The sequence below is a fragment of the Pelodiscus sinensis genome, chromosome 25 (genome assembly GCF_049634645.1).
Source record: "Pelodiscus sinensis isolate JC-2024 chromosome 25, ASM4963464v1, whole genome shotgun sequence".
NCBI classification, from domain to species: Eukaryota; Metazoa; Chordata; order Testudines; family Trionychidae; genus Pelodiscus; species Pelodiscus sinensis.
In genome coordinates, this window is record NC_134735.1 from 22,360,001 (window position 1) to 22,386,077 (window position 26,077).

Consider the following 26,077-nt stretch of genomic DNA (forward strand, 5'->3'; position numbering starts at 1 on the left):
GTGTGCGCGCGCACTGCACAGCCACATCGCTGTGTGTGTGTGTGCGCGCGCACTGCACAGCCACATCGCTGTGTGTGTGTGTGTGCGTGCGCACTGCACAGCCACATCGCTGTGTGTGTGTGTGTGCGTGCGCACTGCACAGCCACATCACTGTGTGTGTGTGTGTGCCCTGCACAGCCACATCACTCTGTGTGTGTACGAACTGCACAACCACATTAGTCTGTGTGTGTGTGTTTGTGTGTGTGCGTGCGCACTGCACAACCACATCACACTGTGTGTGTGTGTGTGTGTGTGCGTGCGCGTGCACTATAGAGCCTTGTGTGTGTGTGTGCGTGCGCGTGCATTGTACAGCCTCGTGTGTGTGTGTGCACTGCACAACCTCATCACTCTGTGTGTGCGCGCGCGCGTACGGCAGAGACACATCACTCTGTGTGGTGTGCAGCCCGTGTGTGTGTGTGTGTGTGTGTGTGTGTGTTTATTGCACAGCCACGTCAGTGTGTCATATGCAGTCTCTCAGTGTTTCCTGTGAGCTGGGTACTGGAGCAGCTGCCCAGCAGAGATTGAAGTTCCGCTGAGAATTGGAAAACTTAGAGGGAACCCTGCAGACTGTGCACATACCTTTGTGTGTGTGTCCGTGTGCGCGCTCTGCACAGCCACACTACTGTGTGTGGTGTGCAGCCTGTATGTGTGTTGCAAGGTCACACCATTGTGTGTGGTGTGCAGCCTGTGTGTGTGTTGCAAGGTCACACCATTGTGTGTGGTGTGCAGCCTGTGTGTGTGTTGCAAGGTCACACCATTGTGTGTGGTGTGCAGCCTGTGTGTGTGTTGCAAGGTCACACCATTGTGTCTGGTGTGCAGCCTGTGTGTTTGTGTGCTGAACAGCCTCACCAGCATAGTTAGTACTGTCTTTTGCTCAGTTTCTGATGATGGAGGAAGCCCAAGGTAAGGTATAACAGCGGCCACCTGTTGCTTGTCATTTTTCCATTGCTACAATGTATGCCGCTGTTTTATGGCACTGACAGGGTTACATTTCAGAAGGCGTGTGCTTGTGGTAAGCTCCCAAACATCTGACCAGTCAGCAGTGAGTGTTATTTTTTTTTAAACCTAGAAGAGGTTTTATCTTGTGGATAAAACTTCAGGCTTTGTTTTCTGGGACCAGGTTCAAGTCCATAGCAAGACTCCTAAAGAAATAAGTTGAATTGTACTAACACAGTCGGAATGGAATTTGGATGGAGCAAGCAGTGCTGTTGCTGATTGGTTTGATACGGTTGTCATTTCTGTGTTCTTCAGATTTGCCTGTTTAGATATTTATTTGATCAGCTGAGCATCATAAACTGACTTAGAGTTTGCTGTGTTTTATTTAGCAAGATCTGCATGTGGTTGCTCAATAAAAGCGTGGGCTGTGAGTAATACATTTCAGGGGGAAGATTGGAGGGGACCTATATAATTTTTTTTTATTAATGTTGGGAGATGCTTTGACGATGAGGACCATGTAAGTGTGTGGATGGATGGATTTGTATGTTAATTCAGTAATAATAAGTATACTTAGTGTTTACATGGCAGGTTTCATCCAAGGCTCTCAGAGTGCTTTTGGAAATTATTTGATACCTCACAATCAGTGTTCCCTCTAATCTTTTCCATCCATGTGTGGATTTTTTCCAGCCATGTGCAGAGTAAATTTTATTATGTCCATTGAAGCCAGTGCGAATGTACTCCATCAGGAGAAACATGTGCTGCCAACTCTGGGCATTGTGGGTGCTCTGCTAATCCGCTGGGCGGCATTGGAGTTTCTCCTGAGCGGTCGTGCAAGTGCACAGCTTATAGGGAACACTGTTCACAATCCCATGGAAAGCGTGGTAGTAGGATAACCCCTGGCTCACAGGAAGAGAAAACAAGACAGAGAGGTGAAATGACTTGCCAAAGACAGCATAGTAACTAGTAGGCCACACTGCTGCCTTTCTTAACTGGGGCAATCACAGAAAATTGCCAAGCAGTTTTCTGCTTCCTTCTCTCCATATGGATGCTTTGGCTGTTGCTGAAGTACTCCTCTCAATATAGCACAATATAAAAAATGAATGAGTAGAGGATGGGCTGGAATATCTGAAAAATATGGCCCCTTGTTCTTGAGGCATTTCTGGTTGATAAAGGGTAATCCCAGTGTCTGGGCAGATAAATCCCATAATTATTATCCTGTGGGGACTTTTCTTTGTTTGCCTTTTAAAAGGTATCTATATAGGGAAACATCTGATTTCCCTCCACAACCCTCAGAATGATGCACTTTGACAGAACTGGAAGCACAGCAAAAAAAGGTTTGAGACTGTTTTATAAATAACAAGATGTTTAAAAATAAAGTGTCAGATTTGCTGCTGCTGCTGCATGTCATCAAGGATTAATTTACACATTTTTGAAGCTGCTGGGTAGAATTGTGCCAATATTTTCAAGTCTGAATGATTAAATCTTATTTTCACAATTGCTGAATAGCTCCACTTCCTTTCACCTCACTGGAAGTTGAGTGTTCAGAACTTCTGAAAGTCAGTTGCTTAAATTATGGAGCTCACACCCCAACTTAAGGTACTGAAGCTATTTTGGCCTTAGCTCTACAGTACTGTTTACTTGTTTATATGATAAATCCTGTCTCATATTGGCAAAAAATCCATGCGATGACATTTCTATTTATCTCTTTCAAAATCAATACCATTGGTCAGGAAGAGTGTTTATCAATCAGATTTCATTTATAGGTAAGTGCCTGCTGACTGGTTGCAGCGAGTTCTTTCTCCGAAAGAGACAATAGCCTTTTTTGGACCTCCAGCTTCATTTTCCCATTTGAATTTCTGTTTTACACTTTTCCCATCCTGTCTGTGGTGACAATTTCCAGACATTCTAGATCAAGACATTTGGAATATAGCATGCTGAACCCACAAAGGATTTCCGGATTGTTACCAAAGCCATATAGAATTTCACGAAGGCAGCAAGACTAGAATTCACCTCCTGCTCTGAAAATACAGATTCCTACCACTTGAGTGAAGGACAGTTACAATTAGCTGTAACTTTATAAGGTCTGTGACACACAATTGAGTAGTTCAGAAGCCATCCAGTAGAGCAGTGGTCCCCAATGTGGTGGCCGCGGGCACCATGGCGCCTGCCGGGCACTTATGTGCGCCCACGGAGTGCTGGCTTTAGGCACCAGCAAACCAAGCACGTGCTTGGGGTGACATATTGCCAGGGGCGGCATTCTGGCCGCCCCAAGAGACACTGGCCAGAGAACTCCTAACCCTTACCGCCTGACGCGGGCCTCCCTGTCACCGCCCAAGGCAATGGGAGGGGCGGTGGAGCACGTGATGGGCCAGCAGCCAGCCACCCTCAGCAGGCGGGGTGCGTGGGGCAAGTCATGCTCGCAGCCCCGCCATGATTGGCTGAGGCATCATGACATCACGGTTCCGGGGCTGCCTCGCTGCCTTCCCTCGGCACCAGGGAGAAAAGTGCGCCCTCTAGTTAGTGCGAGAGGGTGTCGCAGCAGGGTGGCCTTGGAGGAGTGCTGGCCACACACCGCTCCAGTCGCCAACCCTCAGCAAGTTTGCGGATGACACTAAGCTGGGGGGAGAGGTAGATACGCTTAAGGGCAGAGATAGGGTACAGAATGACTTAGACAAATTGGAGGATTGGGCCACAAGAACTCTGATGAGGTTCAACAAGGACAAGTGTAGAGTCCTGCACTTGGGACGGAAGAATCCCAAGCATTGTTACAAGCTGGGGACCAACCGGTTAAGTAGTAGTTCTGCAGAAAAGGACCTGGGGGTTACAGTGGATGAGAAGCTAGATATGAGTCAACTGTGTGCCCTTGTAGCCAAGAAGTCTAATGGCATATTAGGATGCATTAAGAGGAGCATTGCCAGCAGATCCAGAGATGTCATCATTCCCCTTTATTCGGCTTTGGTGAGGCCGCATCTGGAGTATTGTGTCCAGTTCTGGTCCCCCCACTACAAAAAAGATGTGGACGCATTGGAGAGGGTCCAGCGGAGGGCAACCAAAATGATTAGGGGGCTGGAGCATATGACTTATGAGGAGAGGCTGAGGGAGTTGGGTCTGTTTAGTCTGCAGAAGCGAAGAGTGAGGGGGGATTTGATAGCAGCCTTCAACTTCCTGAAGGGAGGTTCCAAAGAGGATGGAGAGAGGCTGTTCTCAGTAGTGACAGATGGCAGAACAAGGAACAATGGTCTCAAGTTGCGGTGGGAGAGGTCCAGGTTGGATATTAGGAAAAACTATTTCACTAGGAGGGTGGTGAAGCACTGGAATGGGTTACCTAGGGAAGTAGTGGAGTCTCCATCCCTAGAGGTGTTTGAGTCTCGGCTTGACAAAGCCCTGGCCGGGTTGATTTAGTTGGAATCGGTCCTGCCTAGAGCAGGGGGCTGGACTTGATAACCTTCTGAGGTCTCTTCCAGTTCTATGATTCTATGATTCTATGAAGGTGAATATTGAATCTTTTAGTCTGTAACTCTCCCATGTGTCTCTGAATACGATATCCAGAGAGAATCTTATAGTCTGTGGTAGATTAAACAAGGTGAACTGAAGGAAGTGTGGCAGGTCCAGCTCTGAATTTCATGTTGGAGTCAGTTAGTTCCTTTTACCTTTTTTCTTTATCAGATGTCTGAGACATGTAAAAGCCTGTTATATTTTTAAATTGCTTTAAAATACCTCTTTTGATACCAGGCTTAAACTATGTAACTGCATATTTTCCTAAATCACTGCTATATCACTAAAGGTACAATCCAAGGCAGATGCCATCTTAAAATACTGATAGTAGGCGGGATGTGGAGCCTTTCATCTCTAGGTCACTGATTCAAATTTGGAATGGGTTTGTAGCAAATAAAAGTCACTCCCCTAGTTGCTGGTCAGTGTGCAGTGAATTAGTGATGTCAGACCACTGTCGAGTGCGCAGATTTCTGCAATGCAGAAATCACCATCAGCAGTGTTCCTGCTAAGCTTTTCCATCCATGTGCAGATTTTTTCCGTTTATGTGCGGAATAAATGTTATGCGCACCAAGGCATGTGCGAATGTGCACAGCCTGTAGAAACCAAAACCTAGCTCTGGGTGCTGTGCTAATCAGTTGGGTGGCATTTGAATCTCTCCTGAGTGGCTGCACAAGCTCACAGCTTAAGGGGAACACTGACCATCAGCCTTGGGACAGGCTGATGCCTCTGTTGATTGCCCTTGTTGGGAAAATGTTAAATAATGAATTACTCCATATGAGCTTTGTGAAAGAGTCCTCTGCACACCAATCTCTGGGAGTGCTTGGTTATGAAAATTGAAGTCTCAGTATAGGCCCAGTCTATACTGCTGCGGGCAATCGATCTAAGTTATGCAACTTCAGCTGTGTGAATAACCTAGCTGAAGTCGATACCGTTAATACCGTGTCTTTGCTGTGGTGAGTCAGTGGCAGATGCACTCTCATCAAGACATGATAAATTGATCTGTGCTGGCTTGATTGCTACCTGTTGATCCAGTGAATAGTGTAGACATACCCTTAGCAGAGGTCTCTCCAGGCATAACTTTTGAGGCCAGTTAGTGGAGAAGTTGGCTTCACTATGGACTGGGCTTTGCCCATTTTGTGGCTAGCCAGAGACTCTCCATTTTCAGGACTGTCGATCTGTGATACACTTGCCCAAAAGAGCAGATTGACACTTAGCGCTTTTACTGAGTGTTTCCTTATAAAGAGTTTTAAAGGAACATTGGAAAAAATAACCCCAAATATACATATCTTATGATGGGGGCTAATTTAGCTACAACTAATCAGGAAAGAGATCTTGGAGTCATCGTGGATAGTTCTCTGAAGACGTCCACGCAGTGTGCCGTGGCAGTCAGAAAAGCAAACAGGATGTTAGGAATCATTAAAAAAGGGATAGAGAATAAGACGGAGAATATCTTATTGCCCTTATATAAATCCATGGTACGCCCACATCTGGAATACTGCGTACAGTTGTTGTCTCCTCATCTCAAAAAAGATATACTGGCATTAGAAAAGGTTCAGAGAAAGGCAACTGAAATGATGAGGGGTTTGGAACGGGTCCCATAAGAGGAGAGATTAAAGAGATTGGGACTTTTCAGTTTGGAAAAGAGGAGACTAAGGGGGATATGATAGAGGTCTATAAAATCATGAGTGGTGTGGAGAAAGTGAATAAGGAAAAATTATTTACTTGTTCCCATAATATAAGAACAAGGGGCCACCAAATGAAACTAATGGGCCTCAGGTTTAAGACAAATAAAAGGAAGTTCTTCACACAGCACATAGTCAATCTGTGGAACTCCTTGCCTGAGGAGGTTGTGAAGGCTAGGACTATAACAGGGTTTAAATGAGAACTAGATAAATTCCTGGAGGTTAAGTCCATTAATGGCTATTAGTCAGTCTGGGTGAGGAATGGTGTCCCCAGCCTCTGTTTGTCAGAGGGTGGAGCTGGATGGCTGGAGAGCGATCGCATGATCATTACCTGTTCGATTCACTCTCTCTGGTACACCTGGCGTTGGCCACTGTCAGCAGACAGGACACTGGGCTGAGATGGACGTTTGGTCTGACCCAGTATGGCCATTCTTATGTTCTTAAGTAATTCTCACAACTTCACTGTGCAGTAGGTAACTGGTCAGTGGCATCTTTCTTTTGGCACACAGATCAATTGATTTGCCATGATCTGAGAAGGAGTTGATGTAGGATTGAGAGTAAAACTATGGATTTCCTGTATTTCCAGGTCTGCGCTTATTCCCCTAGAACCAGCAGCTCTCTCTCTCAAAACTTTCTTCATGCTGCCTATCAGCTAGCATCAATATGATCTAAAATTCATAAACCCACAGCTGACCTGCTTAGTCCCTCTGGCTCTACTGTGATTAGCTCTTATGTATGCCAGCATGACATAACATGAGGAGTCCAGAAGTCTCCTTGGGGTTTGTTTTTTGAGCTATACTATGGTATAATAATAGAACTCTTATGTCACTGCAAATATGTGAAACTCAGCTATACTCCCATTCAGAAATACACAGTTCCACTCCATTCTTAGCTCTCCCTACAACATGCCAGAGACTTAGTGGGGCTCTTTCATGTTGAGATATTATCAAGGGAGCTGTTCCAGTTCATGCATTTCTGGAGCCACATTTCCTGCTGTTTGGTTGAACATGCTGGGGGCAGATACAGTGGAATAGTTCTGGCTTCCCCCAATGTGTTATTGATGTCTGTGCTGCTGGGAAGGACACTAGGAAGAGCAGTGACTTTGCAGCAAGGATTACAGCTGTGCGTACGAGCTGCTTGTGTGTATAAAAGGAAACATCTGGTGTTCCTTGTAGTTTTGGTGTCTGTAAACTGCAGTCCCCATTGAGAACTAGGCACTGCAAGTCTTGCCCCAGAGCCATGTTTGCTTAGAACCCATAACAACAGAGTTCCAACTGTGGGGTTAATTAAACCATGGTGAGTATATGGCTGGTTAACCCTTAGAATGAGAGTCCTCAGCCCTGGAGTGCCGTGAACTGAGATTTCTGCTTCAGTCTCCTTTCATCTGCCTCTTGCTGCGCAACGGCCCTGCTATAGTCCCTTTTTCAGCACCGTCCTTCTCCCCATCTCCAAATAAGTCCCTCCTCCGCCCCTGGCATTCCAAATAGTAGGACACCCAGGGATTCACCTGCTTGACCGGCTGAGAGTAGGGTTGCCAGATGGTTTCAACAAAAATACCGGACACAATCTACATTACATCTTATTTAGAAAATACCGGACAGTTCTATTTTCTCAATTTGTTTCCCAAACAGAAAGCTCAAATACTGGACTGTCTGGTTCATAACCTGACAGACACTTGGCAGCCCTAGCTAAGAGCCTTATGGTCCTGACTGTTGTGAAGTGGCTAGCACATCCTCTCTGGGCCCTGTGCCACAAACAGCCTTGCCCTGCCGGGTCCCCTGCTGTTTTCCAGCCTGAGGGAGAAACCCAGAGCCAGCTACCAGAGGGCGAGGGAGCCCTTAGGAGGGCTGGCTGGGAAGAAGTATGTTCTCTGCAGTGGAATGTGGACCAGTAGGACTCACTCTAAGCAAATGTCCAGATCTGGCCCTGCCTTGCATTGGGGGGAGGGATAGCTCAGTGGTTTGAGCATTGGTTTTGGTTTCTACGGGCTGCGCACATTCGCACATGCCTTGGTGCGCATAACATTTATTCCGCACATAAACAGAAAAAATCTGCACATGGATGGAAAAGCTTAGCAGGAACACTGCTGATGGTGATTTCTGCATTGTTACCCAGGGTTGTGAGTTCAATCCTTGTGGAGGCCATTTAGGGATTTGGGGCAAAATTTGTCAGGGGTGGTACTTGGTCCTGCTGTGAAGGCAGGGGACTGGACTCGATGACCTTTCAAGGTCCCTTCCAGTTCTAGGAGATAGGCAATCTCCATTAATTTTACATCCTCTTCTCCTGTCACACCTCACCTCCTGCCATGTGGCTCTGTGGTGGTTGTAGAATAATTGGGACTACTAGGTGCTACTGCAATGCAAACAATCAGTAATAAAATAATACTGTACAAGAACCAGAAGTAGGCACATGAAACTGTAAGACAGGTGGCAGGGTAGGTCAAGGCCAACAGAGTGTTGATATTTTAGGGGTTTTTTCTTCTCTCTAGTTTCTTGGCAGTATGGTGGGTGGAATTTAAAATCTATATTAATACATAAGACCCAAAGGACAGGTTTCATCAGATTATTCATAATTTTAAATTAAATGCAATTTGAAGCTAAAAGTTTTGCAGTATCCAGTTAGACTTTAACTGTGGAGATATTTTTCATGCGATTCTTTTATTTTCAGGAACAGAACAAACTGCGCCCAGGGTCAGTGCATAAGCAGGAGTGGCCAATGGGTAGTAGGAACATGAGCACTACGACCATTTACATTTTGTAAAATACAGTTGTGACGTAGTGGGGGTACTTGCTGGGCTGTGGTGACCCCTGCTGTCTGGAGCAAGACCCAGCAGGGAAAACCTCGCTAGGCAGAGGTAATGCCAAACTTGTTGAGCCAGGGGCCAGACACCCCCCATGGAGAGGAACAAAGGAAGGTGGAATGCTGCCCTGGCTGGGGGGCAGGGCTGGAAGTTGGTTAGTTAGTTACTGTCTGGGAGCATGGAGGAGAGCCTAGGGAAAGAGGCTGGAGTTTAGGGGCCCAGTCTCCCCCATCTCAAGGGGGCCTGAGGCATCCTAGCCCAGCTCTGTGACCAGATTACATCTATGCTGTGCTGTATCCTGGAGAGGCAATAAACTTCCTCTATTCCACCGGCTGGTGCAGTCTGTTTGTGCCATTTCGGGGTGCAGGAGACGGGGGACCCCCAACACGCCGTCACAACAGTTTTTTAGAAAGGAGAGTCTATGAAACCACCTCATTTGGGCAGATCCAGCACCACCTCCTTCCCCTCCTGGTCACTATCCTGCAGACTGGACACACACCCTCATGTTTAAGGAAATGTGCGACATTTCACATGCAAAGTCATACGGCTCTGTGGTGACTGATGCAAAAAAACACGAGTTACGTCAAAGGTGGACCAAGACTGATCAAAAAGATGCCCCCGGGCAGACACACGAACATTCCACTGTGCAGTTGCGGGAGGTGCTGCAGAAAGTGAGCTGCCAAAAGGAAACAAAATCCCCAGTAGGAGGGCGATGTCTGCCAGAAAGACATTGCGGGAGAAGGAATGCCCACTCACATGACTAGACCAAAGCGCATGCGATAAATGTTGTAAAACAGCAGTCTCCAGCCTTTTTAAGCGTGAGATCACTTTCTGAATTAAGTGCAATCCAAGATCTACCTCAAATCCAAATACCCTTGCCCTGCCTCCTTCGTGCCCCTTCCTCAAGGCCCCACCCCTGCACACTCCATCCCCCTCCCTTTCACCAGGCTGGGGCAGCAGGTTGGGGTGGAGGCTCTGGTCTTGGATTAAGGGATTTAGAGTGTGAGAGGGGCTCTGAGCTGAGCTTAGGGCAGGCAGTTGGGGTGCAGGCTCTGGGAGGGTGTTTGGATGCAGAGGGCTGGGAGGAGGGGGTTCAGGATGTGGGCTCCAACTGGGCACCGCTTACCTCAGGTGGCTCCTGGGCAGTGGTACAGTGGGGCTAAAGCCCTGCACCACTCCCAAAAGCAGCCAGCAAACTCCCTCCCAAGTCCTGTTATGCCCCCCACCCTGCTCTGTGGAGACAGGATACAAGGTGGGAGAGGGGGCACCTTGACTTCAGCATCCCTCTTCTCCTTCCCCTGCCCTGCACAATAAGTAGGAGGCTCCCGGGGGTGTGGGGAGGCAGCTCCAAGGCAAAGGGCAGGAGATTCATAGCAGTGAGGAGAGGAGAGGAGAGGAGAGGCAGCTGAAGTGCTGGCACTTGATAGCCTCTTGGACAAACCAATCAGGAACACCTGTCAGAGGCGCCACGCTCTACCAATAGATCCAGATCTACTGGTTGGTGACCACTGTTGTAACACAAGCTAATCGCCAAGTATTTAACACCTGAAACTAGCCATGGACCCAGGACCTCAATGTGCTAATCACAGTAATTAACGGTCTAAGAATTCTGCTGACATCATCATTGATAGTGACAGGTAAAGGTGAAAGTTTATAGTGTGAATTGCTGGGTTACTTGATCTTTTCATAGTTAAAAAGCATATGATTTGTATAAAGTTTTCAAGAAGTAATGAAAACTTATTGAAGGGTCCAGCGGAGGGAAACCAAAATGATTAGGGGACTGGAGCATATGACTTATGAGGAGAGGCTGAGGGACTTGGGTCTGTTTAGTCTGCAGAAGCGAAGAGTGAGGGGGGATTTGATAACAGCCTTCAACTTCCTGAAGGGAGGTTCCAAAGAGGATGGAGAGAGGCTGTTCTCAGTAGTGACAGATGGCAGAACAAGGAACAATGGTCTCAAGTTGTGGTGGGAGAGGTCCAGGTTGGATATTAGGAAAAACTATTTCACTAGGAGGGTGGTGAAGCACTGGAATGGGTTACCTAGGGAAGTAGTTCCTAGAGATGTTTAAGTCTTGGCTTGACAAAGCCCTGGCTGGGTCGATTTAGTTGGGATTGGTCCTGCCTAGAGCAGGGGGCTGGACTTGACCTTCTGAGGTCTCTTCCAGCTCTATGATTCTATGATTAAATCAACAGAATGTCATTAAAAATTGCACTTGGATGTTACCTCAAAACATGATGTAATGATACTACTGAGAGAGCCATTGCTGGCATGGAAACAACAGTAATAATATTCTCCCTTCCAAGACAATAATAAGCATTTTACACACACATACACTTTCTGTGGACCCTTCTGATTTATAACTAATTGCAATCTATTCATAAAGGAGGTGTTTTTCAGTTCACTGGTTGATAAAGTTTTTATGCCCCACTGAAATAAGATGTATAAAGCTGAAATAGCTTGAGATCCATTCTGCAGTTGGAAGAAATGGGGATGTTTTTGCAAATTCTGACTACAATAATGAATTCCTTACTTGCAAAGTCAAAATGAGACTGCCAGGATGAAATCCTGGCCCTGTGAATATCAGAGTTTTGCCATTGACCTCGATGGAGCTAGGATTTCATCCCAGGCGTGTTAGTGTAGTGGAGGTATCGAGGCTGTCAGTAGTACACGTATGTTATGGAGCCCTGCCACTTGTTTCTTCATTGTATTTTCTGTGCAGTAGCATTTACTGAATACCTTTCACCAACACTGGGCATATTTTTGATGTGTTTTCAGACTATTGGTCCAGCCAGGTTCCCTAGTATCATTGTGGGCACTCTTGTGAGAAGCTGGAGCCACAATTGTACATATCTGTGGTAATGAACTATTTCTTGTAATGAGCTGTGGGACTAGAATTGTTACTGTAGCAGTTTTCAGTCTTTGTGAACCCTGAACCATCACACTTCCATTTTGCACGTGCTCAGTTTCCTGCAAAAACTTTGCCCACAGAGAGTACACCCATGTTACAAGGCCATAGTCCTTGGTTTCTGTGGTAGCTGTGACAAGTGACTATTCTTGAAAGAGATGACCAAGCACTGGAGACCCTTACTGATCTACTTTCTGTGGTGGTAGCTAGGCTCCTGCGTAACTGTCCAGCACGAATTCAAGCACATGTTCAGAGGCACAGTTCAGTATTTCAGAGTGACAAAAGCTGCCCTGTATGCTCCACATGAAGTCCCGTAGAGATTATCTAGTTTGGCCAGTATACAGAGGGGCATTGCTGGCATTTGATGGCATAGATCACATTAGTGCAGTTAAATGAGCCTTTGAGTTGGTGGCTGATGTCATTGGGTCCAGTGATGAAACTGCTAGTGTAGATGAAATCACTGTGCAGAGTTGGCACCAGGGCTGATTGCAGGGGTGGGTTCCTGGATGATTATGATGGAGTGTGTTGCATGGTTACTGGAAAGAATTTGTTTGAGGCTAGGGGGTTGTCTGTAGGCGAGGATTGGCCTTTCCCCCAAGGCCTGGGTATCTGAATTAGTCATCCAGTGGATATCAGCGACAGCTTGTCAGTCCTGATCAGCTGAGCTTGGCTATATCTTCACAGTCATAGCTCTTGTGGAGTCTTTGGTCCTTAGGAGAAGAGTTATAAAGGACATTAAACTTGCTGAAAACTCTCTGCAGGTGACTGACTTCAGTCTTGTCATGCTCCCCTTTGTGGCAGCAGGAATGCCAGATGAAGAGAGTGTGTTGAGGTCAAAACTACTCAACACTTCTCCTCCCCTCCCCCCCCAGCATGACAGTTTCTTTAGCAGATGCACAATAAATAGTTGCTCTTCAGGAAGTCTTCGGTGAATTGACTATAGCTTTGTCTACACTGCTGGGGTTTTTTTTTTCCAGAAAAAAGGTACACAAATTGTGAACCGCAATTTGCATACCTTTTTCCAATTCTTTTTTTGGAAAAGGCTTTTCCGACATTTGGCCCGACGTAAAATGAGGAATACTAGGCTTCTGAAAGAGCGCATCTGCTCATCCGAAAAAATTTCGGAAGAGCAGGCCTGTTCCCTGGACATGGCGGAGTTTTTCTGGGATACCTCTGATATCTCGGAAAAAAATCATACTGTAGATATAGCCTATATCAGTCCTAAGGAATCTTTCATCTGAAGAAGTGGATTGTGCCCACGAAAGCTCATGATACCATCTGCATATTTTGTTAGTCTTTAAGATGCTGCTAGACTATTTGTTGTTTTTTTTAGTTTTTCTAAGTAATCTGGTCGTCCTCGCGTTTGGCGTTTGGAGGAAAGACAATGTCTAAAACTGAGTAGCCTCCCTATTGTTCTCAGCCTAAGAAGAGAGGCAAGTGGTTGCTTGATGACTGATCTGTCGTCACACTGAGCTTTTCACTCTTCGGCGTTGTTGAGGTAGCTTTAATTTTCATTTATTGTGGTAAACTTTGTAGGATGTAAGAGTTTAACCATTTAACCGGTTACCTTCTAGCGCAGCCAGCTCCCCGGGAGTGAGGCTGGGAGCCGGCTGTTGCCCCACACTGCAGACTCTTATACTACAGAGTCTGCGGGGCAGTCACTCCTCCGGCTGCCGGCCCTGCTCCTGGAGGAGTATAAGAGCTCTTCAGTGTAAGAGCAGCGCAGGGTAGCAGCCGGTGCGCTCTGGGAGACAGCTTATACTATATTCTTCCAGGGAACCGACTGCTGCCCTGCAGTCTAAGCTTTATATTGCAGAGCCTGTAGCAGGGGGCACCATGATCATCCTTCCCTCCTCTAGCCTATCCAGCCATAGATCCCCCAAAATGGTTACCTGCGTAACCACTAGGATATTAAACGTTATACGGTTATACTTTGTGACGCCTGCACATGACTCAGGAACTCTTGTGTTGAACTTGTTCAGTTACTGCATGTTGTCAGCTGAAATATTAGTAAATGGCCTTTATTCTTGTTTCTAAACTGCACAGAATATCTGGTGGGTGGTTTTAAGTCAGCCAGGTATACTCTGTAAAAGGGTATTTTTTCATTACTTGTTAGTTATAGTCTGCATGTTTTTTTCAGAGCTGAAGGATGGGCATTTCATATTTTTTTCCTTGACATCTACAGTAGTCAGACTACACCTGGCCATCCTTTGTTGAGAGTTGAATACTGTGTTTTGGTGATTTTGGGGGTGGTTTTTTGGTCAGCTTTCAAACTGTTGTCATTTCACGCACACGGAGCAATCCAGTTCCTTGTCCTTTGCAGTTAGCCCTGGATAATCATCCGCTTGGGTTTTCTCACAGGGACTGGCTGAGAGTTGCCACTCATCATTGTTCTGTTAGATACGGTATGTGCTGTGGGGTTCTAGTAATTCTGTGGCACAGACAGATGCTGATTTTCTGTGTTGGAATCTTCGCAAGTATTGTTTGCATTTTGCTGAACAACTTCACAGTCAAACTCAGTGGATTCCAAGGGATATTTCTTCTGTTTCAATAGACTCAAGATGTTGACTTCTGGGATCCCAGCTTCCTAAGACACAAGACAAACCAAAGTGAATTCTGTGCAGTATGAAATGCAAATAGCAATCAATAACAGGAATCTTCTCTGCACTCATTTGGACTCTCCTGGTCAGGTGCTGCTGCAGCTCCATGTTTCTTCTCCCAATAGACACAGTGTATTAACACAGCTCACTGTGCCTAAGAAGATAAAATAAAGATGTATGTACTCACTGGTTTTGCTCCCCCTCTCTGTGCTCTGTGCTGGGTTCCTCCAAGCTGCCCCCTGCCCCCAGGCTGGCTTGGGTGGGCTTCACTCTGGTTGGCAGCTCAGACTCTGGTGTGCTCAGACTGTTGTCTTTGCTGCTCCTGCTGGTGAGACAATAGACTAGGCTGGTTGTGGTGTGTGACAGTTAAATGGAAGCATGGCTTCTGTTCGAGCTTGGTAGGTTGGCTGTTCTGTCCTCATTTGTTAGGAGTTGGACTCTGCATCTCTTCTCCCCTTGAAACAGCAGCGGAGACTCTCCTCTATGGTTTCAGCAGTAACACGCTTGTCTGAGGCTCTCTGTATCCTCAGTACAGGGCTCAAGGATGCCTAGGGTGCATGTGTGGGCTGAGTGGGCACCAGTGCCAAAGATCACCGCTCCAAGACATGCAGGGTGCAGGTGCAGAACAACACATATCTTGAAGAACTCCAGTTACTGCACAAGGAGAGTAATCTCTCCTTTTTACAGGTGAATCCTTGCCACTGAAGTTGACACACCTGCTTGTTGTGGCAGCCTTGTTTTCTTGACTCTGGGGACATGCAGTAGGGCTCACATTGCCTAGGCTTCCTCTGAGACAGTGGTTTGAATAAGGTATAAGAAAACAGAGCTGCAGGATTTTATTTGTGGTGAGTTGGAAGCGGTTTTGTGACTGTTGAGCCAAGGAAATCTCTAGTCTAAGAAGAATGTGCAAGTTCCTTGGAGTTTTTTGGGGGCTCTTGATTAAGTGGAAATGATTAATTTAGTGGCATTCTAAAGTCTTTATATAGCACCACTGTATATAATTCTTTATATAGCAAAGCACCACTGATTTATAAGCCACCTTCCCCATGCCTGCGTATTTTCTGCCTTGCAAAGCATAAGTGTAGGGTTAATGAAAGGAAACAGTTCCCTGAGCATGCGTGTTAAGTAGAGACTTGGGATCCGTCCTACTTCCCTCTTTGTAGCAGTCACTGCGTTTGCACAGGGCAGTGTCAGGCTGCCTTCAGTGCAGGGAGGACAGTCACCCCTTGGCATTTCACCTTGGTGATATTTTGGAGCCCAGATCTTTGTCTCGTGCTTCTGTTTTAACATCTTGCCCTAATCTGTAGTGCTGGGATTCCCTTCCAGATCCTCTCGCCTGGTTGGTTGTCCCTTTATAATGCTCAGGGGCAGAGTCCTGTTGAAAGGGCTCCTGGGAACCACATAGCAGTTCCGAGGCAAACTGCAGACTGTTCTGATTCATATGTAGGTTTGGCATATGGCTCAGTGCAAATTAAAGCAGCCACATGATTGTAAAGTTACCATTGTGACTGGCACCAGTTTGGCCTCTTTGTTCAGTCTCATTGGAGTGCTTGGGGCATAAGTGATTTCCCTGCTTCTTACAGACACGACCCCCCCCAGGTTGGGTGTGAGACCCCTGGGCATGAGGCACAGTTCCATTGCTAATGTTCAAGCTGTTCCTCTTCTGTGGAGACAAATCTTCCTTCTTCAAGGCTGTTAGTGCCACCAGCACCGAACTCGAATACATACAACTGAATTGAAACCCAGATAGTACTTGGGAACATGGGTTCAGTTCTCTGCTCTGCCCCTCATTCTGTGGCAGCCTCGTACTAGTCACTTTGTCTCCCCATGCTTAACTCCCAATCTATAAAATATTTCAGTGCCTCTTGGGTGTGCTGTGGGGGTAAATACACTGTGGATTGTAAGGCACTCAAATGCTGCTATAATGGAGGTCATCTATGTACGTTAAATCTCTCACTTGTAAGAGACCCCCCCCCCCCCCGCGACAGGACTGTCTGTGGCTTGGCCTCTGCTGGAGTGCAGCTGTGCTGGCAGGGCCTACCGCAGTTATAAAACCAGCAAGTAAGGATTTGGGCCTAAGGTTGCGGACAGTGGTGCCTCTGCAGAGCACTGTGAAACAGGAACCTGCTGCTGCTTCAAGAGCTGCTGAATGGATCTGTGACCTGCCTTTCATGTCTGGATCTGACACTTGACACCTCTCATCCCCTGGAGGAGAAATCCTGGTGCAGGGCAAAGTGCTGGAAATCAGTTCAGCAGCAGAGCCAAAGAGGAAGAACTCGCCCCAGAGTAATTCAAAGAGCTGCAGTCTCTAGAACCCTGTCCACACTAGCAGTGGAATTGGTTTGGTATGGTTTGATTACTGAATCCCCTCCATGTAAGACAGGCGACACAGTGGGCTGTTCCCCAACTCCATGGCAGCTGGAGACAGAGCTCTGTTCTTGACCCATCTGGCTCTCTAGATTTCTGTACCCCCAAGCAACAGACCCAGCACTTGCTTTTACAGGATTTTAAGAAGAGGATTGAGCAGGTCACATGCAAGCTTCCTTCATTGACACCAGGCCAGAATCAGTGACTGTAACTACGGGGCAAATCCGAGTGGTGCTGCGATCCCCAGACCGATGTGCATGGATGTTACCATGCCACTCTCTCAGATTGGTCCTGCAGCCCCGCCGTTGTGATGGAGCAGCCGCAGGGCCAAACCTAGTGGACATTAGTTCAGCCAGTGTTGCTCCTTGCTGCTGCCTTTGTAATGTGTGTATGGCTGTGGGTACAGGTGCACCAGACTGCCAGCTAAGTTTAGCAATGCTGAAAAATCATGGGAGACAGGAGAGATTCCAGAAGACTGGAAAAGGGCAAATCTAGAGCCCATCTATAAAAAGGGAAATAAGAATAACCCAGGAAACTACAGACCAGTTAGTTTAACTTCTGTGCCAGGGGAGATACAGGCAGTCCCCGAGTTACGCGGATCCGACTTATGTCGGATCCGCAGTTACGAACGGGGCCGTTCCTCTCCCTGGTCTCCAGCAGACCAGGGAGAGGAAGCAAAGCGGCGGAACACATGGGCAGCGGACAGGGCTGTCCGCTGCCCACGCGCTCCGCGGCTTGGCTCTGCTTTGCCCCCCCCCCTGTCCCCCTGGTCTGCAGACCAGGGGGACAGGGAGGGACGACGGGGGGCAAAGCAGAGCCAAGCTGCGGAGCGCGTGGGCAGCGGACAGCCCAGATGCGTCTGGGCTGTCAGCTGGCCGGGCGCTCCGCGGCTTGGCTCTGCTTTGCCCCCCCGTCCCCCGTCCCCCTGGTCTGCAGACCAGGGGGACGGGGGGGGGGCAAAGCAGAGCCAAGCCGGGGAGCGCGCGGTCAGCTGACAGCCCAGACGTGTCTGGGCTGTCAGCTGGCAGCGCGCTCCGGGGCTTGGCTCTGCTTTGCCCCCCCCCCCTGGTCTGCAGACCAGGGGGGCGGGGGGGGCAAAGCAGAGCAAAGCCACGGAGCCCGAGGGCAGCAGGACAGCCACGGCGCGTCTGGGCTGTCCCGCTGCCCCCGTGCTCCGTGGCTTTGCTCCGGACACCTGTGGTACAGCAGCTGGGGCGCTGCCAGTTGGTCCCGTAGCGCCGCTCTGGGCGCTACTGGACCAACCGGGCAGCACCCCAGCTGTTCTGCCCCAGGCGTCCTGATTCAGCCACTGCTGGTCAGATTCAGCAGCGGCTGAATCAGGACGCCTGGGGCAGAGCAGCTTGGGTGCTGCTGGGTTGGTCCAGTAGCACCGAGGAGCGGCGGTGCTACTGGACCAACCGAGCAGCACCCCAGCTGCTCTGCCCCAGGCGTCCCCAAGTCAGCCGCTGCTGAAACTGACCAGTGGCTGACTACAGGAAGCCCCTGCCCCGGGCTTCCTGGAATCAGCCGCTGATCAGTTTCAGCAGCAGCTGACTTGGGGATGCCTGGGGTTCTTAAGTTGAATCTGTATGTAAGTCAGAACTGGCGTCCAGATTCAGCCGCTGTTGAAACTGATCAGTTTCAGCAGCGGCTGAATCTGGACGCCAGTCCCGACTTACATACAGATTCAACTTAAGAACAAACCTACAGTCCCTATCTTGTACGTAACCCGGGGACTGCCTGTAATGGAGCAAGTAATTAAGGAAGTCATCTGCAAATACTTGGAAGGTGGTAAGGTGATAGGGAACAGTCAGCATGGATTTGTAAAGAACAAGTCATGTCAAACCAATCTGATAGCTTTTTTTATAGGATAACGAGTCTTGTGGAAAAGGGAGAAGCGGTGGACGTGGATGTGGTATACCTAGATTTTAGTAAGGCATTTGATACGGTCTCGCATGATATTCTTATCAATAAACTAGGCAAATACAACTTAAATGGGGCTACTATAAAGTGAGTGTATAGCTGGCTGCATAACCGTACTCATAGAGTAGTTATTAATGGTTCTCAATCCTGCTGGAAAGGTATAATAAGTGGGGTTCCACAGAGGTCTGTTTTGGGACCGGCTTTGTTCAATATCTTCATCAGCGGTTTAGATATTGGCATTGAAAGTATGCTTATTTAGTTTGCAGATGATACCAAGCTGGGAAGGGTTGCAACTGCTTGGGAGGATAGGGTCATAATTCAAAATGATTTGGACAAATTGGAGAAATGGTCTGAGGTAAACAGGATGAAGTTTCATAAAGACAAATGCAAAGTGCTCCACTTAGGAAGGAACAATCAGTTTCACACATACAGAATGCGAAGCGATTGTCTAGGAAGGAGTACAGCAGAAAGGGATCTAGGGGTTATACTGGACCACAAGCTAAGTATGAGTCAGCAGTGTGATGCTGTTGCAAAAAAAGCAAACATGATTCTGGGATGCATTAACAGGTGTGTTGTGAGCAAGACATGAGAAGCCATTCTTCTGCTCTACTCGGCACTGGTTAGACCTCAGATGGAGTATTGTGTCCAGTTCTGGGCACCACATTTCAAGAAAGATGTGGAGAAATTGCAGAAGGTCCAGAGAAGAGCAACAAGAATGATGAAAGGTCTAGAGAACATGACTTATGAAGGAAGGCTGAAAGAATTGGGTTTGTTTGGTTTGGAAAAGAGAAGATTGAGGGGGGACATGATAGCAATTTTCAGGTATCTAAAAGGGTGTCATAAGGAAGAGGGAGAAAACTTGTTCATCTTGGGCTCTGAGGATAGAACAAGAAGCAATGGGCTTAAACTGCAGCAAGGGAGGTTTAGGTTGGACATTAGGGAAAAGTTCCTAACTGTCAGGGTGGTTAAACACTGGAATAAATTGCCCAGGGAGGTTGTGGAATCTCCATCTGTGGAGATATTGAAGAGTAGGTTAGATAAATGTCTATCAGGGATTGTCTAGACCAGTGTTTCTTAAACTGTGCTCAGCAGCGCCCCAGGGATCCGCGAGACATCTCCAGGGGCGCCGCAAGATTGACAAACTGGAAACATCGATAGGTACAACACATACAATCAGTGGACCGCTGGGGCTCCGCATAATTTTTTACGCATGTAAAGGGCTCCAGAGTCCAAAAAGTTTGAGAACCGCTGGTCTAGAAAGTACTAGACTGGTCCTGCCATGAGGGCAGAGGACTGGACTCGATGACCTCTCGAGGTCCCTTCCAGTCCTAGTATTCTATGATTCTATGAATGTGGGCCTGAATCATAGAATAGAATCCTAGAACTGGAAGGGACCTCGAGAGGTCATCGAGTCCAGTCCCCTGCCCTCACGGCAGGACCATCTATATCATCCCTGACAGGGGTCCGTCTAACCTGCTCTTAAATATCTCCAGTGATGGAGATTCCACAACCTCCCTAGGCAATTTATTCCAATATTTAACCACCCTGACACGTTGGAAGTTTTTCCTAATGTCCAGCTTCAATCTCCCTTGCTGCAATTTAAACCCATTGCTTCTTGTCCTGTCATCAGAGGCCAAGGAGAACAATTTTTCTCCCTCCTCCTTGTAACACCCTTTTAGATACAGCCGCTCCCCAAGTTGTGAACGGTCGAGTTACGACCGTTCGCACTTACGACCAAAGCTCCCATGGAGCAGTCGTAAAGGTGGTCCCCGAGTTACGAACGCGACCCGCGCTTACGAACAGCACGGTCCCGTGTAACTCACTGGGGTCCAAGTTACGAACAGTTTGAGTTACAGATCAAGTGTTGGTCCGTAACTTGTTCATAACTCGGAGAGTGGCTGTACTTGAAAACTGCTGTCATGTTCCCTTCTCAGTCTTCTCTTTGCCAAACTAAACAAGTCCAATTCTTTCCATCTTCCCTCATAGCTCATGTTTTCTAGGCCTTTAATAATTCTTGTTGCTCTTTTCTAGACCTTCTCCAATTTCTCCACATCTTTCTTGAAATGTGGTGCCCAGAACTAGACTCAATTAATTTGTCTGTCATTTAACGGTGCCATAACCTCTCTTTTGTTATCTCCTTACCTGTGCAAAGTAACTCCAAGGAAGCAACTGCCCTGTTATCTGATGGTGAACGCTGGTGCAAAGCTATAATTCCGCTTCTGTGATGTCTCCTCTTTGATTGCCTCTTTTATATGTTGGTGGTCCACCTAGTATACAGTCCCATGGCGCACATGTTCTTGAAGAAATACTCATCTATCTTAGAGCCAAATTCTTCCATCAGTTACTGGCATGCAGCTTTTGTTATTTGTATCTTCCTAGCCTTCAGTCCCTTGTACCATGTTGTGTGTGTGCACATGTACACCAATTTTCTCTCTGGTATTCCTCCTTGCTTCCTTTACCTTTCTTCTTTACAATTAATTCACCAAATCTGGTGGAGAAGGCATTTTTAGAACAAGTAACAAAAACAGCCAAAACACAAGATCTGATAATAATGAGGGACTTTTCACAGACATCTGTTGCATAAGTAATACAGCAAAAGACAAAATGTCCAGTTAACTCTTGGAATGTGTTTGGCACATTTCAGAAAGTAGAGGAAATAACCAGAGAGCAACCATTTTGTACTTGATTCTGACATTTGATGGGAATTGGTTGTAAATCTGAAGGTAAAAGGTAAGTTGATTGAAAGTGATTATGAAATGACAGATTTCATGATCCTAAGAAAAAGGAGTGAAAGCAGCAGAACACGAACGATGGACTTCAAAAAAGTAAACCTTAACAAATTCAGAAATCTGCAGTGTAAGGTCCCATGGGAAAAAAATCTAAGGGAAAAATGAGTTCAGGAGACCTGCTGGTTTGTCAAAAAAAAAACCAATATTAAAGGAAAATCATCCGGCCACAAAAGGAAAGATAGGAAGCATATTGAGAGGGTAAATATGGCTTCACCAGGAGCTCTTTAATGACCTGAAAATCAAAAAGGAATCCTACAAAAAGTGAAAACATGGATGCATTGCTAAGGTTTGCATAGAAAACAATAGCATAAGCATCAGGAGCAAAACTAGAAAAGCTAAGGCACAAAATGATTTGCACTTAGCAAGGGACATAAAAGCCAATGGGAAGGTATTCTACAAATACCTAATGTTCAACAGAGAGATGAAGGGAACTGTAGCTCCTCTGTTTAGTGTGGAAAGCGAGCGAGAAATGGATGACACCAACAAGAAGGCTGAGGTGTTTAATGTCTGTTTTGGTTCAGTTTTCACTACAAAGGTTAGAATCCTAGAATCCTAAGGCTGAAAGAGACCTCAGGAGTCATCGAGTCCAGCCCCCCGCCCAAAGCAGGACCAACCCCAACTAAACCATCCCAGCCAGGGCTTTGTCAAGCCGGGACTTAAAATCTTCTCGGGATGGAGATTCCACCCCTCCCCTCAGATAACCCATCCCAGTGCTTCACCCACCTCCTAGTGAAATACCGTATATACTCGAGTATAAGCCGAGTTTTTCAGCACAGTTTTTGTGCTGAAAAATGCCCCCCTCGGCTTATACTCGAGTCAGCATCTCGAGAACTGAGGCGGGCGGGCTCAGCGCGTCTCTGCCGCTGGCCGGGTCTAGCCGGGTCTAGCCCCGGAAGTCGGGGCGAAAGCTGCTCCGGTGCCCCTGGTCTGCTGGAGACCGTCTCCAGCAGACCAGGGGCACCGGGCGGGTTCCCGCGCTTCTGAGGCTTTGCCAGAGCAAAGCCTCAGAGGCGCGGGACCCCCCCGGCTGCGGCTTCAGTCCGGGAGCCTGTGGTCTGCTGGGGACGGTCCCCAGCAGACCACAGGCTCCCGGACTGAAGCTGCAGCCGCGGGGAGTCCCGCGCCTCTGAGGCTTTGCCAGAGCAAAGCCTCAGAGGCGCGGGGAACCGCCGCTGCTGCTGCTTCAATCTGGGTGCCTGTGGTCTGCTGGGGACGGTCCCCAGCAGACCACAGGCTCCCGGACTGAAGCTGCAGCCGCGGGGGGTCCCGCGCCTCTGAGGCTTTGCCAGAGCAAAGCCTCAGAGGCGCGGGGAACCGCCGCTGCTGCTGCTTCAATCTGGGTGCCTGTGGTCTGCTGGGGACCGTCCCCAGCAGACCACAGGCTCCCGGACTGAAGCCGCAGCCGCGGGGGGAGGTCCTGTGCCTCTGAGGCTTTGCCAGAGCAAAGCCTCAGAGGCGCGGGGAACCGCCGCTGCTGCCGCTTCAATCTGGGTGCCTGTGGTCTGCTGGGGACCGTCCCCAGCAGACCACAGGCTCCCGAACTGAAGCCGCAGCCGCGGGGGGAGGTCCCGCGCCTCTGAGGCTTTGCCAGAGCAAAGCCTCAGAGGCGCGGGGAACCGCCGCTGCTGCCGCTTCAATCTGGGTGCCTGTGGTCTGCTGGGGACCGTCCCCAGCAGACCACAGGCTCCCGGACTGAAGCCGCAGCCGCGGGGGGTCCCGCGTCTCTGAGGCTTTGCTCTGGCAAAGCCTCAGAAGCGCGGGAACCCGCCCGGTGCCCCTGGTTTGCTGGAGACGGTCTCCAGGAGACCAGGGGCACCGGAGCAGCTTTCGCCCCGACTTCCGGGGCTAGACCTGGTATCTATCTTCATTTTTTACATTTACCACTAGCTGCCTCATTTCCTACCTTAGGCTTATACTCGAGTCAATACTTTTTCCCAGTTTTTTGGGGTAAAATTAGGTGCCTCGGCTTATATTCGGGTCGACTTATACTCGAGTATATACGGGTAGTTTTTTCCTAATATGCAACTTAGACCTCTCCCACTGTAACTTGAGACCACTGCTCCTTGTTCTTACATCTGTCACTACTGAAAACAGCCTCTCTCCAGCCTCTTTGGAACCTCCCTTCATGGAATTTGAAGTCTGTTATCAAATCCCCCCTCAGTCTTCTTTTCTGCAGATAAAACAAGCCCAAATCTCTCAGCCTCTCCTCATAGGTCATGTGCTCTAGCCCTTTAATCATTTTGATTGCCCTCTGCTGGACCCTCTCCAATGCGTCCACATGCCTTCTATAGTGGGGGGGCCCAGAACTGAATGCAACACTCCAGATGTGGCCTCACCAATGTCAAATAAAGGGGTATAATCACTTCTCTAGATCTGCTGGCAATGCTCCTCCTAATGCACCTTAATATGCCATTTGCCACCATGGCTACCAGGGCACCCTGTTGACTCATATCCAGCTTCTCATCCACTGTACTCATTAGGTCCTTTTCTGCTGTTAATTGTGAGCTGCTGCTTAACAAATGTAGTATTAGGTGTAAGTAACACAATCCAGCATAGTGAAAGAACAGGTTAAGGAGTGCTCAGAGGAGTTAGCTGTATTTCTCAAGTAAGCAAGTCCTGATGAAATTCACCCTTGGGTACTTAAGGAGTTTGCTGAAGAAATCTCACAACCTTTAGTGATTATCTTCAAGAACTCATGAAGAATGGATGAAGTCCCAGTGAACTAGAGAATGGCAAACACAGTATCTATAAACAGAAACAAGGAGGTCCCCAGAAATTAAATACCAGTCACCCTACCTTCAGTATCTGGAAAGATAATGGGACAGATTATGAAAGAATCAAGGTGTAAGCATCAATTGGGTAATACGGTGATAAGGAGTAGCCAAGAACAAATCATGCCAAACTAACTATGTTTTTTTCTTTGATAGGGTGACTGAGCTAGTGGAGAGAGACATTAGATGTAATGTATCTTGCATTTAGTAAGGCTTTTCCAAACTAGGGATGTATGGTTTAGGTTAGGAATGTAAATGCTAACTGATAAGCATTAGTGTCACTGGTTAATCCACCTCAGTGGCCCCATGCCAGCCAGAGTGGGTGCAACACTGGTTGTGTTGACTCCGGCCAGAGAGGCCCTAGCTACACCAGTGAATTGGCCCCCGCTGCTTAACTAGTTAACCATTTAAATGTCATATCATTTTTTTATAGTTTAAACAGTTAACTTTTAAAATGGTAATTCCATCCCCGGTCTAGATAATTACTATATGGTAGATGCAAAGCTGGTTGAAAACTCATACTCAAGAGTAGTTATCAATGGTTTGCTGTCAAAGTGGAAGGAAATCTTTAATGGGGTCTTAAATCTCTCCTGGCTCAGGTGTTAGTATTTTCATTAGTCAGTATACTTCATTTTTATTAGACTTGGGTAACAAAGTATAGGTATAAAATGTGTGGGTAACACCAAGGTGGGAGAGGTTGCTAGCATTTTGAAGGCCAGGATTATAATTCAAAATTATAGACCAATTTTCCCACTTAGCAATCAACCAGATGAAATTCAATAAAGACAGATGCAGAGTATTGTATTTTAGAAAGGAAAAATCAAGTACACAACTATAAAATGGGGACTCACTGGGTTGGCAGTTATTGGATCTGGGAATTATAGTGGATTGCAAATTGATTAGGAGTCTGCAATATGAAACAGTTGCAGAAATGACTAATATTATTCTGAAGCATATTACAGGAATATTGAATGAAAGATATGGGAGGTAATTGTTCTGCTCTGTTTGGCACTGGTGAGACTTCAACTGGAGTACAGTTGTCAAATTCTGGCTGCCACCCTGTAGGAAAGATTAAGATAAATTGGAGAGATTCCAGAGGAGAGCAATAAATCTGATAAAAAGGTGGAAAAGTTGGCCTGTGAGTAAAGGTGAAAAAACCTGGGCATGTTTAATCTAGGGACGTGAACAGGTAACCGGCTGCCCGTTAAGCATCACCTTTACTAGGTAATGCTTACTGGATATCAGTTAACCAGGACCCAGGAGCAGCCTTCCATCCATGCCATTTAACATTAAAAAGGTCATAGAGCAGTGTTCCCTCTAAGCTGCATGGCAGCACAGCTTCACAGGTGATTAATCAGCCCTGTGGCCTTAGAGGCTTAGGGCTCCTTGCAGGGAGCTGACTGATTGGGCGGGGCTGATTATTCACCTGCGAAGCTGTGCTGCAGCCCAGTTTAGAGGAGTTTTTAAACTAAGGACTGGGGGAAAGCTGCGGAAGAGTGCATGGACACATGGACTGGACAGAAACATCTTTGGGGGGGGAATCTATTAATAGAGATTCTCTATGTTCTAGTCGGGAGGAGAGGCAGGAAGATAGTAAAGTGTGGGTCAAATCAGATGAGAAACAATCACATGAAAAGGAGTCTTACACATCAGGAAATGGCAGACAGATAAATAGTGACACATTTTTAAAGTGCTTATATACAAACGCTAGAAGTCTAAATAATAAGATGGGTGAACTAAAGTGCCTAGTTTTTAAAACATCACAGAAAC

The 26,077-nt window shown here is 47.4% G+C and overlaps 1 protein-coding gene and 1 long non-coding RNA gene across 8 annotated transcripts in view; both read left to right on the plus strand.

Annotated features, from left to right (window-relative positions):
• SCMH1 (Scm polycomb group protein homolog 1) overlaps positions 1–26,077 on the plus strand; it is a 128,640-nt gene that overhangs the window by 3,789 nt on the left and 98,774 nt on the right. The gene's annotated exons all lie outside the window — the stretch shown is intronic.
• Positions 107–14,646, plus strand: LOC142819900 (uncharacterized). The gene is made up of 2 exons (XR_012897583.1): positions 107–697; positions 788–14,646. It is a non-coding gene; the product is annotated as an uncharacterized LOC142819900 (long non-coding RNA).